General features: G+C 37.3%; 1 protein-coding gene across 10 annotated transcripts in view; it reads right to left on the reverse strand.

Moving 5' to 3' along the window:
* The window catches only part of foxp1b (forkhead box P1b), a 218,621-nt gene that overhangs the window by 187,451 nt on the left and 8,230 nt on the right, over positions 1-22,940 (reverse strand). For all 10 annotated transcript variants that reach the window (XM_067460212.1, XM_067460207.1, XM_067460206.1 and 7 more), the window contains 2 exons: positions 17,099-17,172; positions 5,097-5,200 (listed from right to left, as the gene is read on the reverse strand). The gene's annotated coding sequence lies outside the window, so the exon portion shown is untranslated. The remainder of the gene's footprint in view (positions 1-5,096; positions 5,201-17,098; positions 17,173-22,940) is intronic.

The raw sequence follows: 22,940 nt of genomic DNA on the forward strand, positions 1-22,940 counted from the left end.
TTGAAACCACCAGTCCCCATGTGAACTATTTGCATGGGAAAGAACAAGCAGTGAAATGAAGAAATAAATTCATACAGGTTTGGAACAACATAAAGGCAAGTAAATGATGAAAGAATTTTCCTTTAAATACGATAACGTATGGAGGAACAGTCCTGGAGCACAACCGGTGGGCAAATGCACCATCAGCAGTTGTGCAAGTAAGGAAGGGAGGAAGAGAGAGAGAGAGAGAGAGAGAGAGAGAGAGAGAGAGAGAGAGAGAGAGAGAGAGAGAGAGAGAGAGAGAGGGGGGGGGGGTGAGAGAGAGGGGGCGAGAGAGAGAGAGAGAGAGACACCCCTAAGTGCTTTCACAGAACAATGATTCACACCATTGCCTGCTGTATCCCACAAATGAGGCATTACGTACAGCGGTTACTGTTACTGCAGGAAATACGTCCTCTCTATTCCTCTCAACACTCATTTCATTCCCATCCTTTTGTTTTCCTCTATTCATCCTCCACTTCACATTGTATCAGAGCAGGCGGAAGGTCTCCCGCCACGACGGGCTGCAAAATAACAACTGTCACCTTCAGCACAATTCATTAAAGCAATTTAACGTTGCCGCCTTCCAATGTAATTTTTATAATTGAAATTTAATTCTCCTACGATATTATTTTTTTTGGAAGGAGGGGGTTAATTGACATTTGTGGTAATTAATTGCCAGGCGGAGAGATGTTTATGTGAAGAAGTTAAAAACAAAAAGTGACACGGAGAGCAAAAGAGAGGGGCGACGTGCTGAGACGGTCTCATCATCACGGCCTTCCCTCCTGCGGATTAAAGGAAAGGAGAAGGATGGAGAGATGGAAGGAGCGACTTCACTTCGCAGTCGGGGATTTAATTGCGCAAGGATTCCATTACCTCGGCACAAATGTCACGTTTGCTTCTGATCATGGGCAAAGGCAGGGACTGGCACCATGCCAGTCCTACAGTGCAGAAAAGTGTTCTGCCGGTCGCAAACATACAAGCATGCTCATACGAAGCTGCAAAGTGAAAAAGACAGGAAGTCTAGTGAATGACGGCCAAGCATAAGTGTGAAGGGGCAGTGCCATGAAAAGTGGGGCAAAGGCAAACAGGTATAAGTATTTACCATTGAGCTGAGGAAAACAAACTCAGCCCAGAAAGTTTGGGGTTTCAGTATGACTGTTCTCGTAGACGAGACAAAGGATTTCTCTTTAATGTCTAATGTCTAAATTATTCCAAAACTATACACTATATAGTATGCAAACAAATGATTCATTTATTTCCATTTTTATTTCTCCTAGGTAATTTTACGAGAAACTTTTGAGACAAAGTTGATACTAGTGATAAAAATAGTGGTCAAATCGATTATTCGTATCTAACATAAAAGTGTGTACATAATATATATAGACAGACAGACAGACAGACAGACAGACAGACAGACAGACAGACAGACAGACAGACAGACAGACAGACAGACAGACAGACAGACAGACAGATAGATAGATAGATAGATAGATAGATAGATAGATAGATAGATAGATAGATAGATAGATAGATAGATAGATAGATAGATAGATAGATAGATAGATAGATAGATAGATAGATAGATAGATAGATAGATAGATAGATAGATAGATAGATAGATGCATGCTTCACGATGAATGTACATGTTCAAGGCTGCGATCTTTCTTAAAGGGGTCATATAATGCCATTTTTATACAATTTGATATGATTATTTAGTGTTAATTGAAAACTTTGTAAAATACTTTAATTACATTTTCTCATTAGTATTGTAAGAAAACACTTATTTTACCTGGTCAAAAACAGCTCTGTTTTCAGCAAGCCACAAGCCATTTCAGTGCTCAAGCCATAGGGCTTTAAATGATGAATGACCCCGCCCCTCTGTTCTTTGGGCCGGTGTGTGGATTTGTTGCCCTAGACAACAGTAGAGGCAAAAGAATGGCTACACGAGTCTGCATCTGTGCAATCATGCATCTGTGCAACCGTATCAATTTGAACCGGAGTCGGACCCGGGACAAGACGACAGCTCCAACGAAATTTGACAATTAAGGCTAAACAGGACGTTTCTGAATGGTTGGTTAATGTAATGTCACTTTGATCCATCTTCATGTACTGGCAGGGTAATGTTAGCAGGAATGTTATACGTTTACTGATGTATAGGTTAGTTCATTGACAGATTGATGTTACATCTAATGCCAATAAAAACTTTTTTTTCTGTTAATGTTGGTTTGTCAGTGATACGTAACGTTATCTATGAATTTTAATAACTGTTACAAAACAATTTTTTTACAGTAACAGACACCGTTATAAACCATCTACATAATTAGGCTTAGTGTTACCACATCCAAATTTACCACACATTTTGTAATAACACAATAACCATAACGTGTTGTACATTATACACGTGGGATTATGAATTATATTGAGAATGTCATACATAGAAAGCATGCCGTAGTTTAACGTATCCTGTAAACTTTAGCCGCATTCATCGTGAAGCATGCAAGCATTTCAAACTACACTCACTTCTTCTGGAGGTGCAGGAGGAACACATAGAGCTTGTATAGATCTTTATTCAGGAGCAGCTTCTTAGCCAAACCTGCTTTATACTGACCCTCATTTATAAAGCAGTCTGGTGAGAAATGCTTCATGGTTCACGCAGACATAAAAGCATCAACGAAAACAAAACTCAGCCACTGCGTCTTCAGCGGTTCGGATTTAGGAACATCAGAATGACTGCTGTGTTCATTATTACACCCAAGAACAGAACACTACAATTGCTCAGACGCCATTCTGTTCCAGCGTGGCGGAATATGACGACGACGGCTTGAGGTCTCTTAGGGCGGTGTGAGATGAAATGCTGCTTGTCAATCAACAGTCGTGAGAGGGGGGTCCGAACGGCTCGATTTGAGATAGGGGAAAACATATGGAGATTTTTTTTAAACACAATGGATTTTTATCATTATAGGATTGTTGTGCCAACACACATTTCTTTTAAAAGTGCATGTACCATTATAGGACCCCTTTAATTTCACTGACCGACTCTAGGCATTAGCAGTGGGAGATCCCCTTTTCCAGCTCCTTTTCCACTAGAAACTTGCATACAACTGCAATCCGATATAAACTATGGGATTTTAAATAATTAATAAACACCTCATTTTTGCTAACATGATGTCTGTGCTAGTCATACCTGTGAAAGTTGGAAGTTCAGCCCTTTGATACAGAGAGTGTTTTCATAGCTGGAAGCATGGGTGTTCGTGTTCAAACTATAGTACGTGGGTTGGTCAAGACCCACCCACATTTTAAGACCAATGATATTGGACCCACTCACTTTTACCGTCTCTAATTCAGCGCATGTCTGTTCACCTACCCCTAACAATAAACACTTTTAAACACACATTAGATGCTTTAGTTCTCCTTTTCAAATATTTACTTCATTTTTATTGAAAATAAATGCTTATCTGATCTGATACGTAATGGGAAAAGGGAGTAGAGCGGTTTCGGTAAAACTTCCTGCCATGTGTCTTCTGTAATTTTGCCTAGCCCAACCAGATGTTTAGTAAACAAGACGGGCTATTTGCACTTAAATGGTATCTAATCTACTCCAATAGAAGTTTTCCCACCGACATTCTTTTTTGCTTCCAATGCCCGAGGCTGGAAGGCCTTATTTTTTGCCATGCAACCATGTTGTTTCCTTTTTCCTCTTTGAAAACAAAATAACTGTGAAATTTCCAAATATGAAAATATGTTTTTCCTGCAGGAAGCATTGTAATCAATAACTTTGCTGCATCTGAGGATTTTTGACCAGTGTTGTTTGCGCATACTCCAGATGGTGGCTCGTATGAGTCATGACTGGCAACAGAACCAGGAACTATAAATCAAGCAGCGTTTAATATAGTGTTATGTCAAAATACTAATTTATTTAGTGTTAAATAAAACATTGTAATCCTGATTGTATTTACAGTTTTTACAAAACATAACTGTATTCTGATTACTTTGTTTTTAATGTAACTAATGAATTACAATTACCAATTTTCCTGATTAAAGGGTTACTTCAGCGATTAGCATATGGCTTTGTATCAGTAGAAACCCTGGAGTATATTCAAATAAATGTGCTTTCCCCCCTCATATCCCCCTAAGACAAGAGATTTATGCATTTTATTTCTGGAAAAATTCCTCCTATGATGCAAATTGACAATATTTGCATCATAGGAGGAATGTTTGGCCAAAGGCTAAAGACTACAGCCAGCAGAGGGAGCCATTTCCGCATGTTTTGAACCCGCGCATGGGGGATGGAGATTACACTCAGAGCTCAGCTCAGCTACAGGCACTCATTTAAACGGAGCTATGGTGAGCAATGTAAGTCTTTTAACTTCTCAAATTAATTTCTATGAAAGTTAAACTTGCAAAGGCATGAACTGAAACGCGCCAGACTGAACTCGCGTTGTGAACGTATGCCGCGAGTGTGGTCGCGATTACCTCAGCTCTCATCACGAGAGCTCATTCAGCTCATTTATCTCACTCCTGCAGTCAGTGCTCAGTGCTGATACTCGCGCGGTGACTCGCTCATTATATTGAACAGACACGTTCAGTTTTTAATTGTAGTGTCTTCTCCAACTCAGTCACAGTAATCAAGTTGATGGCTTTGGGAATGGCCTCACAGGGCAGCGAAGCATTCTGGGAATTGTAGTCTTTTATCCCCATGAGACAAAAATACATTTTCTGTCTTTTCTCAGTCTAGAAGATAATTTAAAAATAATCCAAAAATAATTTCAAGTTTCTACTGCATTGATGACCCAGTTTAAATACAGATTCATCTTCCCAGCGCTGAAGTACCCCTTTAAGTAACGCCATTACATGTATTCTGTTACTTCACAACCCATACACACACACACACACACACACATTAGATGCGATTAATTGATTTGACAGCACTAAAAAAAGGGAAAAAATGTATCATCCAGTGTAATCACAGTAAAATACATACATCCTTATTACTACAATTCAAAACAAAAAAGATGCAGCACAGCAGATAATATTAAATTGCGTGGTTTCAAGGAAGAATGCTGAAGATAACATACCACAGTCACTTGTTTGGATGAGATTGACATTCCATTGTTCCACTCACAATTCAGAAATGGGAACAAAGGGGCGGAACCATTGGATACGGTGCAGCCAGCTCAATCTGAAATACAAGATGAGTAAAAAGGACAAGAGAGAGACACAAGTGCATATTAAGATCAGCAAAATTACAAACAGGAATTGATACCATTCTCTAAAGGTGGGGGAAGTCCCTTAAATTCACTCAACCCACATAAACCTGGATGATGACTCAAATGAGAAAGGAAAAAGGCAAAACGTGATGAAATCCGACCACAAATGCTTAATTTGGTGACAAATTAATTCCAGAACTGACCTAAATGCATCTTAACACATTTTCAGATTTTCAACGGCAAGCATTTCTGACACTTGTGATATTTACACAGAGCATCTGATAATCAGCTCAAATCTTCAGTGTTGTTCTAATGAATGGTAGTGACTCGAGGGACGACTCATCTAAGGAAATGCTGCGGCCACACACTACTTGACAGAATTCTCTGGAACATTTTGTCAGATCCCGTAAGTCGGTGACACGTAGCTTAGCCAATCAGCATCAGTGGGGGTGATTTGCATAGTAAAACGCTTATTGCAGAGGTCAGCAGTTACTCGGGTGTGTTCTCAGTAAGAGCGACAGGGGGACAAAAAGAGAGAGTGACAGAAAAAGGAGGGGATAAAAGAATGCGAGATGGTGAGAAAAAGATAGAGAACAGAAAGTGACGACAACAGAGAGGTGTCTGTCCTTCGTTAACCCGCCGCGGGTCTGCGTGGTGGCATTTTATTAGTGCGAGGGCAGATTGCTTGACTATTGTTACCATGCCATTCAACAGAAGGCCAGATGACAGATTTAATATTTACGGTCTTTGTGGAAGCATTTGGATGGCAATATAAAATTAACCAACATTGTGAACATTTTGAACACTTATTTGCCTAATATTTTTTCCAAAAGACTACAGTCACTTACTTGAGTCACAATGAGAGAGCCAAGACAGATATTATATCAATAGTGCTTGAACACGACCCGCACATGCAAATTGAGTTGAGTGAATAAAATAATAAACGCATTTCATGTTTGTAAGAGCTTAGTAAAAGATATACTGTTTATTAATAGTGCTTAATAAACAGAATATATTATTAATACATTTATAAATGTGTTTTATTTATTGTTAACTGTCCTTTTGGTTTGCATATATGTGCATGAATAAAAAATAAAATAAGATAAAATACTTGCTCATTGCTAAAAAAAAAAAAAAAAAAAAAAACACTCAGGTACATACAAACACAGGCCTGTCCTCCTCCTAGAGGGCAAATATTCACAGTCTGCCCCAACAGACCCAATACAAATCAACCCTTGCATTACATCTCATGTAATTCCTCCGTATGGAATTCTGTTACCTCTAACCCCCTTAGTTGGCCGCATTCCTCTGTTCAGTGTCGGCCTCTGAGCAGCTTCAGATAAGAGACGCTCTGATTAGCCGCCCGCGTTCTTGTCATTGCTGCAGAAAATACACGATCCCAAAAGACCCTTCGCTGGTATTTATGACTCTCACATCACTGAACTCCAAAAATAGGGAGTTTAAAAGGAGCAATAGGACATAGCTACAGGTAGGGGGGGAGGGGGGGAGTACTGTAATATTTGAAAAGCAGCTAGTGTACATGAAAGTCTAAAGGGGGGGGGGGGGGGGGGGCTAGCCTCCAATATCAAAATGATTGAGATGGCAAATCAAATAAAAGTAGGCGGGGTTTCCATTCTCTTTTGTCTCGTGCACAGTCTTTACACAGACGAGCGCATCAATCTATTGCTTAATGCTGTTGCGGAGACTATTCTTTTTGGTGAAATCATAAAACAAAATGCACACAAACGTGTCCGTACTCTTAAAGGTCCCATGGCAGGGATTTTTTTTATTATTCTATTAGTACGGTTTTTACATCAAAAAATGTCATAACTTAAAAATAAAAGGCATTTTTTCTATACTGATATTCACCCTCTGCCTTGAATGTTTCAAGGGCCGTGTCTGCTGTTGTGATTGGCTGAGATCTCTGCATTTAAAATGATTGAAATGCATAGTTTATGTGGCGGAGGGGATGTGGTTTAGTGAGGCGCAAGCAGCACTGCCAGTCTAGAGGGAGACGGAGATTTGGGGAAAAATTGCTGAGAAAGTGTTCTTGTACCAAGTTGTTGAGAGCGCTGTGAGCGTGAGTTTTTTTTTTTTTTTTTTGTATCTGAGAGCTCTGAATATACACGAGTGAACTTTGCAACATTATTTCTCTCACAAAATGCTTTCACCATAACCAACAACAGACACAACATCGACATGAATACAGTAAGAGCTTCTGTTGAGCAGCTTAACGGCAGTTTGGGCAAGTGTGCGCTGCAGAAATACGCGTGATTGACAGATCCAAACATTATAAAGAGTGTTCTTTGATAGCTCTCTGTAGTTTAATCATTTAAACAACAGATTTGTTTCATGCTGCAACAGAAACGACGTGAAGTTGATGGTTTTAGTCACTGGCTTGATTCACTGATGCATCAAGACGGCCAGCGGCGGGACTGAGAGAATTAAACGATTTAGAAAGAAAGTCTGTGTGAACTTGATCACAGATCAGGCATTAATGAACACTGTTACTCACCGTTTGTGGTGGTGCTGTCAAATTCATTATGGTAAAGCCTGTACTGACATCGCAACTGATAAACTGAATCCATTCTCTTCTCTGGGCGGGCAAAGCAGAGGAAGGCGAGAAAACCTTTGCTAGTATGACGTCATAACAGGCGAAATCAAGATCAGCTCATCTGGGCTCTCATTTTCTCAAAGGCAGAGAAAGACAGCCAGAAATCAGTTTACACCGATCAAAATTGCTAGCCACTTGGGGACAATATTTAGGCTAGGGGAACTCATATTAATGTTGAAAAACCTGAACATGTCATGCAGTGGGACCTTTAATATACAATCATTGAACATCTTTGATTTTAATTAGAGCCTGAGACCTTTGACAGTTTACAAAAATTCTACCATGAGACCACTAAGAATTTGAATGTTAACAGCAGATCTATGCATTTATTCACTAATGAGAAGAATCTCAAGACTAACCATATAATTGATCCAAATTAATGCAAATATTACTAGCAAATAGTCCAAAATGATAATTTCCCAACTAGAATTAGACCTACAATTTTGTTCACTGTTCTGTTTCTTTATGCTTCATTCATTCATCCCCCCCCCCCCATACAGAAGGGGTGTTGGGCAACTCAGAGTAGAAGGAATCCTCAACGCAGCAAAACATAGAGTTTGCTTTAATAAAAACCTAGTATGTGTGTGCCATTCTTAACATTAATGAACTTCAATAGCAGTATAGAAACATCTCAAAGATGATCCAATGTAACAACAAATGGTCCAAATGATTTTTTCTTTTTCTTTTTTTTAACTATATGTCTGGGTTTAACTTTGTGATCATGGAGAATAGTGTGTAGATTGATATGAAAAAAATAGTGATAGATGTATATTCAACGTACGAATGATCAACCTCAAAGCAATAACATCTTTCCCTGGGCGTGCAAGAACTCACAGAAGTTTGACTCAGCTACTTCATTTTGGTGGCATACCAGCTGCTCAATACTACACCCCTCGGCACCTCCAACATGTGGTTTTAATCCACACATTTCACACAAATTGCCAGCACTGTCAGTCTCAGACAGAAACCAGTTACCAGCCACTTTAGAGTAGTTTGATAATTGCCAGTTATTTGTGTATCAAACTTCCCACAACTGCGAAAAGACTAGAGAAAAGTCACACTTTGTGATAAAATGTACTACACTCATGGTATTGTTTCTGCTTTATATCAAAGATGTTGTCTACCCATCCATTACAATGAGGGGGATAATCTAAAATAAAAGAGTAAAAGAAATCGGAGCATTTAACCTGCCATACAATATTTTACATGACACTTTTACAAAAAAAAAAAAAATCTAATCTGAAGCAGATCACAACATACTGCACACACGCACGCACGCACATGTCGTGTTTCCATGTTTTATGGGGACTTTCCATAGGTGTAATGGATTTCATACTGTACAAACTGTACATCCTATCCCCTTACACTGCCCCTAAACCTACCAAGCAAATCTCCGGTCGATGCTGGATTTGCAGACATTTGATATTAAAACACAATGTTGTTTCTTCTATATTGGATCCGACAGAAGGAATGGTGCAACACACTTATGCGAGTAAAACGTGTTTTTATATGTAATAGTATACATTGTTATAGATCGTTTTGCTTATGTGTACGTGTCTAACAGAACATACCTTTAGCACGCTGGACTGTATGGGCCAGGGCTCGCAAAGCCCACCATCCCGGGGCTATGTGTTTTCCAGACGGGCTACCAAAACAGAAGCCCAGCGGCAGGCCGATGAATCTCCTAATATTGGTTTCTTGTTCTGCTATTCTCTCTATCTCGACATTTGAAGGGTTAAGAGTGTGTGCGCACACAGTTCACGCTTATATCAAACGATCATGCGAGCTATGTAATACAAAAATAATAGCCCAATCAATTGCGAGGGGATGAGAAATAAATCAGTGTTTGTTTGATAAAGGTGTACTTGAATCATTCCAGTTGCCGCTTTTCAAAACAAAAAAAATATTTTGCCCCTCCATATTTATTCGTTTTTTTCCCCCCATATTTATTTCCGTTAACATCGAACATCAAATGAACGTAAATCTAATTACTAGTCCTCTCCACTAGATGTCACCAATTTGCGTTTCACGATGTTACAAAGGAGCGAGAGGTGCGCCTTGTTATCCATTCATTCAGTGCTTAAATGGCAGCTTCCAGTGCGTTGTTTCCTTTTGTAATGCTGAGGTGAAATGCTGTAGTAATACTACAAAACATGCATTTGATGAGACAACACCCCCACAACCGAGCACACAACCCCCAAAAATAGATCACATATACACGAATGCTTGCCTTGCATTAGGATCAAACTTCACTTAAGTGCGTATGTTTGCCATTCGTTTTCCTCAAACTAAAGTTAATCCACATAAGTTAGCATGTTAAGGTATTGTTGTTCAGAACCACGGCAACTACTCGGCCAGGAATGAACGCGCTTCTCACGTGCATGAAAAGTGAATGCACACATGATGACGGGCTGCAAAAATCGCAAGAAAATATTGTTGTGTACTGAAAATAGCTCAAAATCATTTAATATCCTTTTTGTTTTAGAATAAATATATCAAAATATCCATAAAACAAAATTGTATAAAATACTTCTCAGATACATTTTTAGAATAAAGTTGCATCCAAATTGTATTTAATGTTATGCATTTGAAAAATAGAGATGGGTTCTGTATACAGGTATACAGGTTTGTTGCTCTTCATTTCTTTCAAATTACCCACTTGCAAACTTACGTTCACTGTTCTTTTTTATAAACAGATATAGTATAGGCCCTATTTGTATTAAATCTACATTCAAATTGAATTGAGAATCAAAAATCAAACCGAGAACTGAATAGTGAATCGATTTGAGAGCTTGTGAATCGAAATCGAATCGGAGCATCTGACTCGATACCCAAGCCCTAGTAAACAGATGAGGCTTTTGTGCCATGTCCTGCTTTGTAAATTCACAAAATATTACTAAACCATAGTAAAATCACATACCTTTATTTAGAACAGGTTCTCTCAATTAATAGAAACCCACACACAACACAATATGATGTGTAGATCTTACTAGTTTACTAGTGAACAAGACTTGATTTTATGATCCTATATAGGCTACCTTCTAATATTCATCATGTCAAGCATGAATAATCTATAAAATGTATCACTTTTTCTGGGGTTTTCTCAGAAGTGATGTAACATAAGAACTTCCAAACATGATTAAAATCTATTTTCTTCTAATAAGGTTTTCTATCAAATGAGACGTACTTTATGATTTTTTTTTTAAATAAGCCTATACTTTTAAGTATCTGACTAAGACAGATACTTAAAAGAAAAAAATGCCTTCAGGATGTAAGGAATCGGAGTCAACAGAGAGCTAATACATATGTAAAAGTTTGAATGAGCAGGATTGGTATCAGCCGATCATGATGACAATAAATCAGTAGTCTGTTTCAGATGCAAAAAAATCCTGATCGGAGCATCCCTAATCTCCTCTCTTTTTGTCTCTGGCTCTATAGAATGAAAAATGGTTCTTGGAGAGAGAAAAAAAGATGTAAAAAACTCCACCGAAGAAAGTTTATTGCTGGTGGTTTTTCAAAATTTCTTTAATTATTAAACATCAGTGTGAAAACATCAGCCATAACTTAGCAGCCGCATAGCAATGCTCTTGCAGCCAACCACAAAAACTAGCATTGTGGTAGCAAGTGTTGCACAGGCACCAGAGACACTAAAAATATCCAATTATTCTGCTGACAGTAAATACTCATGATACTGTGTTTTCATAGTTTTACTGCATTATCGTACAGCTGTATGGGTTTCATCTATAGCACTACACAGCACTGAACACAATTACCACCATCATGATTGTGCAGCAATAAAAAAGTGTGACTCCTGAATCTGGACCTCATCCTTAAGACAATGACCTACCAAAGACAGGACAATTTAAGGGAGTGGTCGGCCTGAGGCGGTCTCTGCTTTGACCCGGCAGCACGGGAAGAGCCGGAGGAGATCGAGATGATTTAAAGCTCTTCTCTTAGACGTGCTGACAAGGTTAGAGGGTCAACATAGACATTAACAGGTCAGTGTGTGGCCCACTTGGGGACAATTACTCCTGGCCGCGGCTAAGTGGACACTTGATTGAACACGACAGTGCTGGGAATGCGCCATCGCTATAGATAACAATTCTAAGGACCATTTAGGATAAAAAGCCCTTGTGATACACGCCTTTATGGCCCAAATTCATCTTTCTTTGCGCATTTAAAAAAGAATGCTGGCAGTGTGATTGAGAGGTTATTCTCTGGGCAGAAGGAAGAGAAACATTAGAGAGAGCTTGCATCCTTTGATGCTTTCAGAGAGATCACACAAGAGCAAAAACAAGGTGAGGGGGTGCTGGAGGAATCCATGAGATGGTTTATCTCAGTTTCGAAGATTGTTTCCCTTATCATGCTGGGTCTGTTAATATGTGTTTTGATTGTTTTGTTTGGGTTTATAGTCGATTACAAGCTGCGATATAATTAAATTCCAAAGGAGAATCTGCAGCATTTAAATTTTGATAATTGAGGTTATATGCACATCCAATTATTGCTGTTATTTGTAAGGTGCTAAAACAATCATTTTTATTGCCTGCTAAAAAAAATAAATAAATAAAACACACACAAAAAAAAAAACTGGCTCGACTTTTACACACTGACATCTTACAGTAAAGAGGAGTGATTGCAAAATTAAATGCAAACGGATAGATTCATAGATTCAGTTTGTTTAGAAAAGCCCAAACTGGACCACTTTCTAGTTTCCAGACAGCCAACTTTATTTTACTACCATTTATTTTTCTAACTGAAAATTCAAAATGCAACACCACTGCAACAAACCAACAAATATGTTTCCATATACAGGTCCTTCTCAAAAAAATAGCATGTGATAAAAGTTCATTATTTTCCATAATGTAATGATTTTTTTTTTAACTTTCATATATTTTAGATTCATTGCACACAAACTGAAATATTTCAGGTCTTTTATAGTTTTAATACTGATGATTTTGGCAAAAAGCTCATGAAAATCTCAAAAAATTTGCATATTTCATCCGACCAATAAAAAAAAAAGTGTTTTTAATACAAAAAAAGTCAACCTTCAATTAATTATGTTCAGTTATTCACTCAATACTTGGTCAGGAATCCTTTTGCAGAAATGACTGCTTCAATGCGGCGTGGCATGGAGGCGATCAGCCTGTGGCACTGCTGAGGTGTTCTGGAGGCCCAGGATGCTTCGATAGCGGCCTTAAGCTCATCCAGAGTGTTGGGTCTTGCGTCTCTCTCAACTTTCTCTTCACAATATCCCACAGATTCTCTATGGGGTTCAGGTCAGGAGAGTTGGTAGGACAATTGAGCACAGTAATACCATGGTCAGTAAACCATTTACCAGTGGTTTTGGCACTGTGAGCAGGTGCCAGGTCCAGCTGAAAAACGAAATCTTCATCTCCATAAAGCTTTTTAGCAGATGGAAGCATGAAGTGCTCCAAAATCTCCTGATAGCGAGCTGCATTGACCCTGCCCTTGATAAAACACAGTGGACCAACACCAGCAGCTGACATGGCACCCCAGACCATCACTGACTGTGGGTACTTGACACTGGACTTCAGGCATTTTGGCATTTCCTTCTCCCCAGTCTTCCTCCAGACTCTGGCACCTTGATTTCCGAATGACATGCAAAATTTGCCTTTGATCCGAAAAAAGTACTTTGGACCAATGAGCAACAGTCCAGGGCTGCTTCTCTGTAGCCAAAAGTGGCTTGTCCTGGGGAATGCGGCACCTGTAGCCCATTTCCTGCACACGCCTGTGCACGGTGGCTCTGGATGTTTCTACTCCAGACTCAGTCCACTGCTTCCGCAGGTCCCCCAAGGTCTGGAATCGGTCCTCCTCCACAATCTTCCTCAGGGTCCGGTCACGTCTTCTCGTTGTGCAGCGTTTGCCACACTTTTTCCTTCCCACAGACTTCCCACTGAGGTGCCTTGATACAGCACTCTGGGAACAGCCTATTCGTTCAGAAATGTCTTTCTGTGTCTTACCCTCTCGCTTGTCAATGATGGCCTTCTGGACAGCAGTCAGGTCGGCAGTCTTACCCATGATTGCGGTTTTGAGTAATGAACCAGGCTGGGAGTTTTTTAAAGCCTCAGGAATCTTTTGCAGGTGTTTAGAGTTAATTAGTTGATTCAGATGATTAGGTTAATAGCTCGTTTAGAGAACCTTTTCATGATATGCTAATTTTTTGAGATGAACTGTATGCCAAAATCATCAGTATTAAAACAATAAAAGACCTGAAATATTTCAGTTGGTGTGCAATGAATCTAAAATATATGAAAGTTTAATTTTTATCATTACATTATGGAAAATAATGAACTTTTATCACATATGCTAATTTTTTGAGAAGGACCTGTATGTGCTCCCTTTCTTTTTAGAGAAAGCAGACTTTCAATGAACTGTTTAAACAAGATTAGTTACAAAATTGGCTCCCTTTCAATTCATTAGTTGGAATTTTAAATAAACTGGTCACACTCTACATGCAGTTCAACTGGAGATTGTTTAAAATAAAGAGGAATTTACTGAATTGTAACAAAGAAAATCACAAATATAATGCATTCTGGAAAATGAAGTGTACTTCAATCCTGGTCCAATTATTTATTAAATATGATGTAATATATAAACTAAATACAAATTTGAACATTCAAATTGCAATTCTGCACCCTGTTTGCAGTTCAAACTCCTGTATTCACAGGATCAAAATTCAACCAAAAATGTTCTGTTTGTCATACTATATAACGTTACAAAATGTAACAGACTGCCAATGTGAGAAAAAAATTGTGATATGCAGTGTGAGCGCATGTTTAGTAAAAAGCATGCAAAATGAAAACAAGGTCTTCGGGTTGTTGTAAGCGGAGCTTGTATTTTGAGGGTTTCGGGCTTATGGATTGTTGGATTGTTTACTTAAGTCTTGGCAGCAGAAAATCATCTCCACATTGTCCTGCTCCTGCTGTCGGCTCGGGCAGCATTGATTGCAGCTGTAGTGCGTTAGGGAGATGCAGAGGACACAGTTCACTGAAGCAGGGGCGCACGCTGTATGAGTTTTGCCACGATTTTACTGTTAAGAATCATGAGACATTTGTGACTATATGTAACACTGCTTTTTTATTTCCTAAGCAAAACATTGCCAAAAATAGCATTGTACCATTTCAGTTTTGTTTGTCAATAAAGATGTCAAAAAAATATGTAAAACAGCTAACCTACACTGTCAATTGAAAAGTAACAAAATACTTTTTATATAAGAAGATTACTTATGAATGGGAGAAAGTGCAATGCCCAATATGGCGAATAAGCCCCGCCTTTTAAATGAAAGAGCCAATCATTGATTAGTAAAGTCATCGGGTCACTGTAGCTGCCGGATGCTATAGAAACAGGCAGTGTCCTGAGACGCCGATTAGAATTGCGCATTCGCTTTGTCCAGGCTGAATTTTTCATGATTCGAGCGTTTAGAAAAAAATAATTATGAGACAGTCATATGTCATTGGTGATTTTAAATTTTAAATTTAATCGTAAGCTTGGCAAACAGTTTTTGAGAATTTGATGTTTCCCCCTTTTAAAGCTCCACTTGCATGCCCGAGAGGCGTTTCAAAGATGACTTGTCTTAAAGGGACTTTGGACCAAAGTCTACAAAGACATATCGTAGAATCTGACATAAAAGTTGTGTGCCTTTGCCCAATTTTTGACTGGGATCATTTCATTAAATTTGACAAGCAACAATAAAAAAAATTCAAAAAGCCACAGAGTGGCCTGCCTACACACCATGAAGTCCAAAAGTGTGTCAGAAAATAAAAGAGGTTGGACTGGAAGGTGAAAGTGAGAAAAGGATAGACACAAAGCAGAAAGACAGGGGGAAAAAGAGAGGAATAAATAGATATCGAAAGGGGATGCAGAGGGAGTGAAAAGAGAGAAAACACCAAGGCATTGTCTTCCACACCTCCTAAAAATAGAATTATGTTCAAAAACACTATAGAGCGAGAGAGAGGGGTGAAAAATCACTTATCCTAGTGCCCGCTGGACTATCCCATTACCACAAGATCCCAACTACAGACATTTCCCTTTACCAAAGCTTGCGCAAAGCAGAGACACTTGGAAGTGATGTACTCGCAAAAGGAAGCGAGCTGAGGAAGCAAGCATCTCCTCTTTTTACCTCTCGCCCCTCCGCCCTCATTAACTGGGCTCCTTTCCAATTCATTTAGGAAGCCCCGAGAGCCTTCCTTCCCCTGGAATTTACCGAAATGACACAACATTAGCAGATTTGCATATGCAAAACGGGTCAAGCAACAGGCACTCGCTGCTCAATTGACCTATTGCTTGTTGTGGCAAGCCGAGTTATTCCCGCGGAACAATTCTGTAACCAAGTGGGCGTCATGCGAGTGCCATCTGGGTAACACTTATTTAAGGCTGGCAGAAGTCCCGTGGCAGCCCGCCTAGCGAGGAGGAGGAAAGGGGGAATAAATTGCATCATTTACTTGACATCCATTTGCCGTCGTGCCCGTTTAAAACCCATGACTAAATAATTTGGTTATTCGACTGCCAGTTACCACTGTCATCCAAATTGTGTGGTGCACGCGACAAACAGCAAGACTGTCAAACGCATTGATAAAGGACAGGCCTGTGAAACCATGCAAAAAATGCATAAGCGTTTTTACAACTGACAAACTATTTTTTACTATTACTATTTTATATTTTTACTATTTTATATTTCAACAAACGCATTATCCAAGCAAGAGGTTCAGAAATTGTATAATAAACCAGATCTTAATCATAAAATGGGTTTGGAGGACCATCTAAATTGCATCTAAAGGATGCAAATTATTAGTAATGAACAGAATGGAATATCAATTCTCAAGAGTGATAACTTCAGATGTCATTTCTTTGATTCTAAAGAATTCATTTGGTTGCATTTGGAGTTGATTGCTGAAGTTCTACTCCAGTTTTACTGCTTCTTCCACATTTAATGGAGTTCTGCGGATTGGAGTGGTTTGAGTGTTTTTAATGAAAAACTGTGATGCATAGACCAAAATGGATTATTAATGGCTGATAGTGGCTTGGGGTGACCAATTGCCCATGTAATGTAAATATACTGTATGCCCTATATGTAATAATTCTTTAACAAAAATGAATGTTTAATACTGATGATCTCACAACATACAAATATGGGCTGATATATCAATGGAGACCAAAACAATTAGTGTGGAAAAAGGCCATTTAAGAAGCATTACAATCCATTTTAAATGAAAGAGTTAATGGAAAAGTTCCTTACCGTTTCAGTAGGTAAATTGATATGGTGACCGTAGACTGTATGCTTAAATCCCTTTAGACTCGTCGGTGAGGTGTCTGAAACCAGAAATATACAGCCATCAACAGTCAATGTTGCAGGATGAATATGATTTTTTTTTCATGACTCAATCAAGAACCAAAAAAAAGCTTCCACAATCTGAATACAATTTAGGTTTACATTTGTTTTGAATGTGGATCCATTTTTCATTAAATTAAAGTTTATTTCTCTCTAACCATTACAATAAATCATAGAAAAGAAAAAAATGCCTATTATATTAATAAACTGCAAGTGATAAACCCTTGTGAAACTATCCATTTCAATCACAGTAAACAATTGTATATCAAGTACACAGAAACGCACTCAAAATTCCCATCTTTCTCTATGATATTAAATCAAAAGATTGATTCTCTCATTTTTGAGCTTTGATGTTCACTCGGCATTGGCCAACTGATCAATCCATGCTTCAGATCGTGCATTATGCTCATTCATAACATCAAAATGCTTTTAGAGAAATATCCAGTAATCCCCAAGTACATTTCTCACTTTCTCAACACTTTGCTCTGCACTAGGAAAACAAAGAACCAGCAAATGGTGCTTTATTGTTACAGAGTTAGATTTTTTCTTTCTTTCTTTTTCAGAGCTTGGATATTACCACCTGTTTGAATAAGTATGTGTAAAGACAGCACTTGGATTTTTGTCAGGAATTTTCTGGATCTGAAACAAATGTAGTCATAGCATTTCAGTAAACATTTCAATTTGCCTGGGTAAACTGGCGCACAAGGAGCAAAACCACCTGTATGGCAACTCCTGGATTTAACAGAGAGAACAGAAAAACTCAGTGTGTTTTCTAGCCTTAAGAGCACGTCAAGCAAAGATTGGGTTGCATCCAAAAGCTGCGGGGACCATCTTTCAAACAGCTTCTTGAAGTGAGGTTACAATGACTCAAAATGATTCACTTTCAGTCGGCGAGCAAAAAAGGCTGTACGCAAGCGCTTTCATGTGAATGAGGCAGGTTTGCGACCGAGTTGAGCGTTTAAGATAATTACCATGCTTTCATAATGATCCATCAGGTTAGGCCTTACATATCAAATAAACAAGCAACAACACGTCAATTAAGACCACCAGAAAAGCTTCGAAGTTCAAACCAGCAAATAGGCTACATTTTGGCATAAACACACATACAGTTGTAAACAGAAGATCAAAGAAAAGTGCCATAGTTTTTTTCTCCTTTGAATTCATTTGAACATTCAATTGGAAAAAAAGAAACCTTCTTGCAAAACTAATTAACATGCATGCTATGATAAGGTAATTAGTACTCAAGCCGGTTTCCTGATTAAACATACTCTAATTGAGAGCATGCTGCTATTGAGAGGGAGGAAAACTCTATTCCCTTGGAGGGCACTTAAACGATGTCCCTTTCACAAACACGTAAGCAGAGACAAAACGTCTCAAAGGCTGAGACAAAACGCACATTAATTACCAGTCAACAATATCGCCATCTACTCTATTCTTAAAGGAAACTTTCAAAACAATGTTCAGAACTTGTTAATCAGATAGCTTGGCAAATGGTAAAGTCTATAGTAATAATAATTATATATTTTAAAATTGAATATTGAATTTATACAATCAGAAATATAAAAAAATTAAAACAAATCTAAATCTATATTTTCTAACATATGTATAATAATATCCATTGCTTAGGAGCAAATCTGAGCTACTGTCATGAACTATGATCTGAGATCATACCACAGTCAAAAGGCAACAATCTGAAAAAGTTTTGAATGTCAAACGTCTAATGATGAGGCAACTATTGTGTGTGTGTGTGTGTGTGTGTGTGTGTATATTATATATTTATTTCTGTATATATATATATATATATATATATATATATATATATATATATATATATATATATATATATATATATATATATATATATATATATATATATATATATATATCTTATTTAGTGCAGCAATGCTGCTTTAATTTCAGGAGTGCCAGAAAGGTTATGATGAGTAAATTGTGAACTGACTCGTTGTGAAAACTGGTGGAAAGGTCTCCATAGCCAGCTGAGGTCATATTAAAAGCATATGGCTCAGAGTTTCTGTATTTGTGCATGTCTTACATCTGTTGATCATGTGCATGTGTTTTTATGCATCGCAAACAAACATATTTTAATTTCTGCAATGTAAAAACCTGCTAATTACATTTTTGTAAGCCAGATGATGATTTTTATGAAGTTGAGACTTGAAAACATCTGATAAAATGGGTTTCAAATTATATGTATTTTTTAAATCAAAAATATAATACATGGCATTGTATTCCAGTAAAAGTGAGAATATATGAATCGATATTTTTTTATAAAGATATAAGCTGTAATGTCCAGCCGGCAACACTGCAATATAAATAGTTTTGTAACTACTATTTTTTGGGGTGGGTGATAGACAGGTAGACACAATTAACCAGCAGAAATTTGTAAACCGGTAAGTATTTGGACATTCTTTATTGCGGTTATACTCATGTGACGTTGCCATGCCACACAGTCATGAAAGCTTCAAATCAATGAAAGTAATCCAGTAGTTTAACCTCAATTTTATAAAAAATAATATTAATAATAATTAAAACAATTTACCACTTATTTTATTTTTTTACAAAATATTAATCTCCAACACGCATTCACCCAACAACACGTGTTGTTGTGGTGCTCTCGTGAACACGATTAGAGATTAATATTTTGTAAAAAAAAAAAAAAAAAAATTGGAGGTTTGCTCAAACATAGTACTCGCATCACTTCATAATATTTAGCTTAAACCACATGCAATACTTCAATGATGTCTTTACTACCGTTCTGGGGCTTGAAAGTGATAGCAGCAAAGACTATAAATGAAGAGATAAAACATTTTCAGGTTTCATTTGTGTTCCAAAGAGTCTTACACCACACCGCGTCTACTCCACTGACGCACCGTAATAGCAACAGCGAGATGCTATCTACACTAGACGGGACAAAGCAACCATTGCAAAACATTTGTCCTCAATGTCAGTACATCATAAATAGAACGGGGCATCAGTGTACTGTCGGGAATTTGTTGTGTCGCGTTGCGTCGCGCCGCATCCAATTTAGACAACATCACTGATTATAATGGGTTATATTGTCTTTTGTCGAGTTGCATCATGTCACCCCAGTGTAGTTGACACGGTGTTAAATGTTTGAAACAACATGAGGGAAAAGTAATTATTGATTTTAATCCGTTCAAGCATATTAAGTAGCGAAAGAGGACTCATGGTGGTTTTAGACATGAGGCATAACTATAGAGTAAGGTCAACTCTTTTTAGCTTGTCCACAAACAAATTTGATGAAAAAAACTACTTTATCGAGGTTCTGTTGCTTGGAATATGGTTCCAATGAACATATGAAAGAGTAAAAGCACATATGTATTTGGAAGACAATGTAAAATTATGCTTATAGATATGTAGATACTAGACATGTTTTCGATAATGCGATTTATCACGATAATGAATATGCACGATATTGTTATCGTGGGCACTTTAAAATATCGTAAATAATAATTTACTAACAATTTATATTTTTTTTATAATGCACTCAAGAATACTTTGCCCATCAACCGTATAAATGCTCAACACCGCTGTATTCTGTGTCAAAGGTAAGCGCTCAGGTGTAAATGAGAAGCACATGAACGAGTGAAGGAGACGTGCTGCTGAAGTGCCGCTCAGTGACAGCAGAGGGCGTTGATGAACTGCAGAATGCTGCGGTTACCCCGGAAACCCGCAAACAAACAAAAAAACGCATGTAGTTTTTAAAACAGCCATTCGTTTTTTGTGACCTCCATGTTGTTCATCACAGCACCAAATACTTAATACTTAAAGACTTAATAGGCTATTTATTTTCAAACTTAAACATTTTTATGTTTTAATCTGGACTACAACATGGCCTAATAACTAGAACTGTTCTAATTATTAGTTATTGTTCAGTAAAACTTTGAGACATACGACTTCATTAGTTAACATGTTAATTCATTATTACCAAACAGACAATGAAAAATACTTATAAAGAATTAATCATTCTAAGTAATGTTAATGTCTTAGTTACTGTTTTTACATTAAAATAAATAATCAAAATAACTTTTTTTAATGGACCTAAGATAAAACTAACAATGATCAGTATTTCTTAACTAACATTACCAAAAACATTACACTTTCCGTACCAAATGTTATTGCTCAATCTTAGTTAATGCATTAAATAACGAGACCTTATTGTAATTTGTTAGCCTACTTGTTGTCCATTATAGCCTAATTCTTTTGCACTTTAATCGGTTTGAAAATTGTACTTTTACAGCTCTGGCAAAAAAAATCAAGATCAATTGATTTCTCAATGAGTGGTCTCTTTTTTTCCAGAGCTATATATATTTTTGGTGCACTTTTGTAAACATTCAGTTCTTTTTGTTCTTTTTGTTTTGTTCGTGATAAAACTTCAGCAATTAATCGCAACATGAAAAATTGATATCGGCACATGCCTAGTAGATACATGTTGTATGTTTGATGTGCTGCTAAAGATGTATAGTTTAATGATTTGATTACACTAATTGTATTTTTTGTTGTTATTTTTTATTTTATTTGTATGGTTTTTTGTCTTCTATGGCTGTGTGGACCCCAGGAAGATTAGCAACCACTTTGTGGAAGCTAATGGGGATTTGAATAAAGAATAATTTCAGTACAATGTAAACCCTATGCTCAAAACCCTTCATTGGTTTCAGTAGGACAAAATTAAAATAAACAAATTATTTCAGTTAAATGAACTGTTATGAGTATTTAGAACTTTTTTTTTTCTTTTGAGTTTACAGCACTGACATATTTCAAATAAACTGAACGGTGCACTCTAAAAAATGCTGGGTTAAAAACAACCCAAGTTTGGTTTAAAAATGATAAACCCAGAAATTGGGTTAATTTGAATGGGTCCATTTACTGGTTTTAACAACCCAATTTCTGGATTTGTCCATTTTCAACCCAGCTTGGATTGTTTTAACCCAGCATTTTTTAGAGTGTGTCGTTATTTTGAATTGTATGAACTAATTTCCTTTCATCTAGACTTGGCTATGATTTTTATTTCCCAGCATGATTTGCCCATGTCACTCAAAAGGGAAAGAAAATGCTAAAATTAAGCATTCAAATATTTTTTGAGATTAACGGTAAGGGAGATTTAGTAGTGATTAATGTTTTGATATGTTAATTTAGAGTTTCTGTTAATGTGGATTTTTGGAGAGTTACCATCATGGTGACAAGTCGTGCATGAGCTTGGTTTGAGAGCAGGTAAGTTACAGATTAAGTTGCTGTACTCATTCAGTAAGTGATATGCCATGCTATTGTTAACATGTTAGCAAATTAGCAATAAGCCCTTTTCTGAATAAGTTTGTTATAGCAAGTAAAATATTTCTTAATTAAAACTTTTTTTTTGTTCTGATAACTTATTAGCATTTACAGTGAAGTAAATAACTAATCTGATTTAAATAAAAATAACACAAAAATTTAAATACAGTTAATTAACTTTATAATATTTTATGTTAGCTAACAGTACTTCAAGTTAGGAGCAAGTAACATGCATGAGTACTACAAACTTAAAATTGGGAACTTATTCGGGTTTACAGTGTATACTGAACAAGACGTTTTCTTTTTGGTGCCTTATTGGGGTAACAGATTATTTTATTTAATGCCATGTCAGCATCTTCAATTAAATTCAGTTACAAAAAATAAATTACAAAAATACAAATATCATGAAAATACCCTTATTGGGTTTGAACGGCCAAAT

This window comes from Pseudorasbora parva, chromosome 12 (assembly GCF_024679245.1).
Source record: "Pseudorasbora parva isolate DD20220531a chromosome 12, ASM2467924v1, whole genome shotgun sequence".
In the NCBI taxonomy this organism is placed as follows: Eukaryota; Metazoa; Chordata; class Actinopteri; order Cypriniformes; family Gobionidae; genus Pseudorasbora; species Pseudorasbora parva.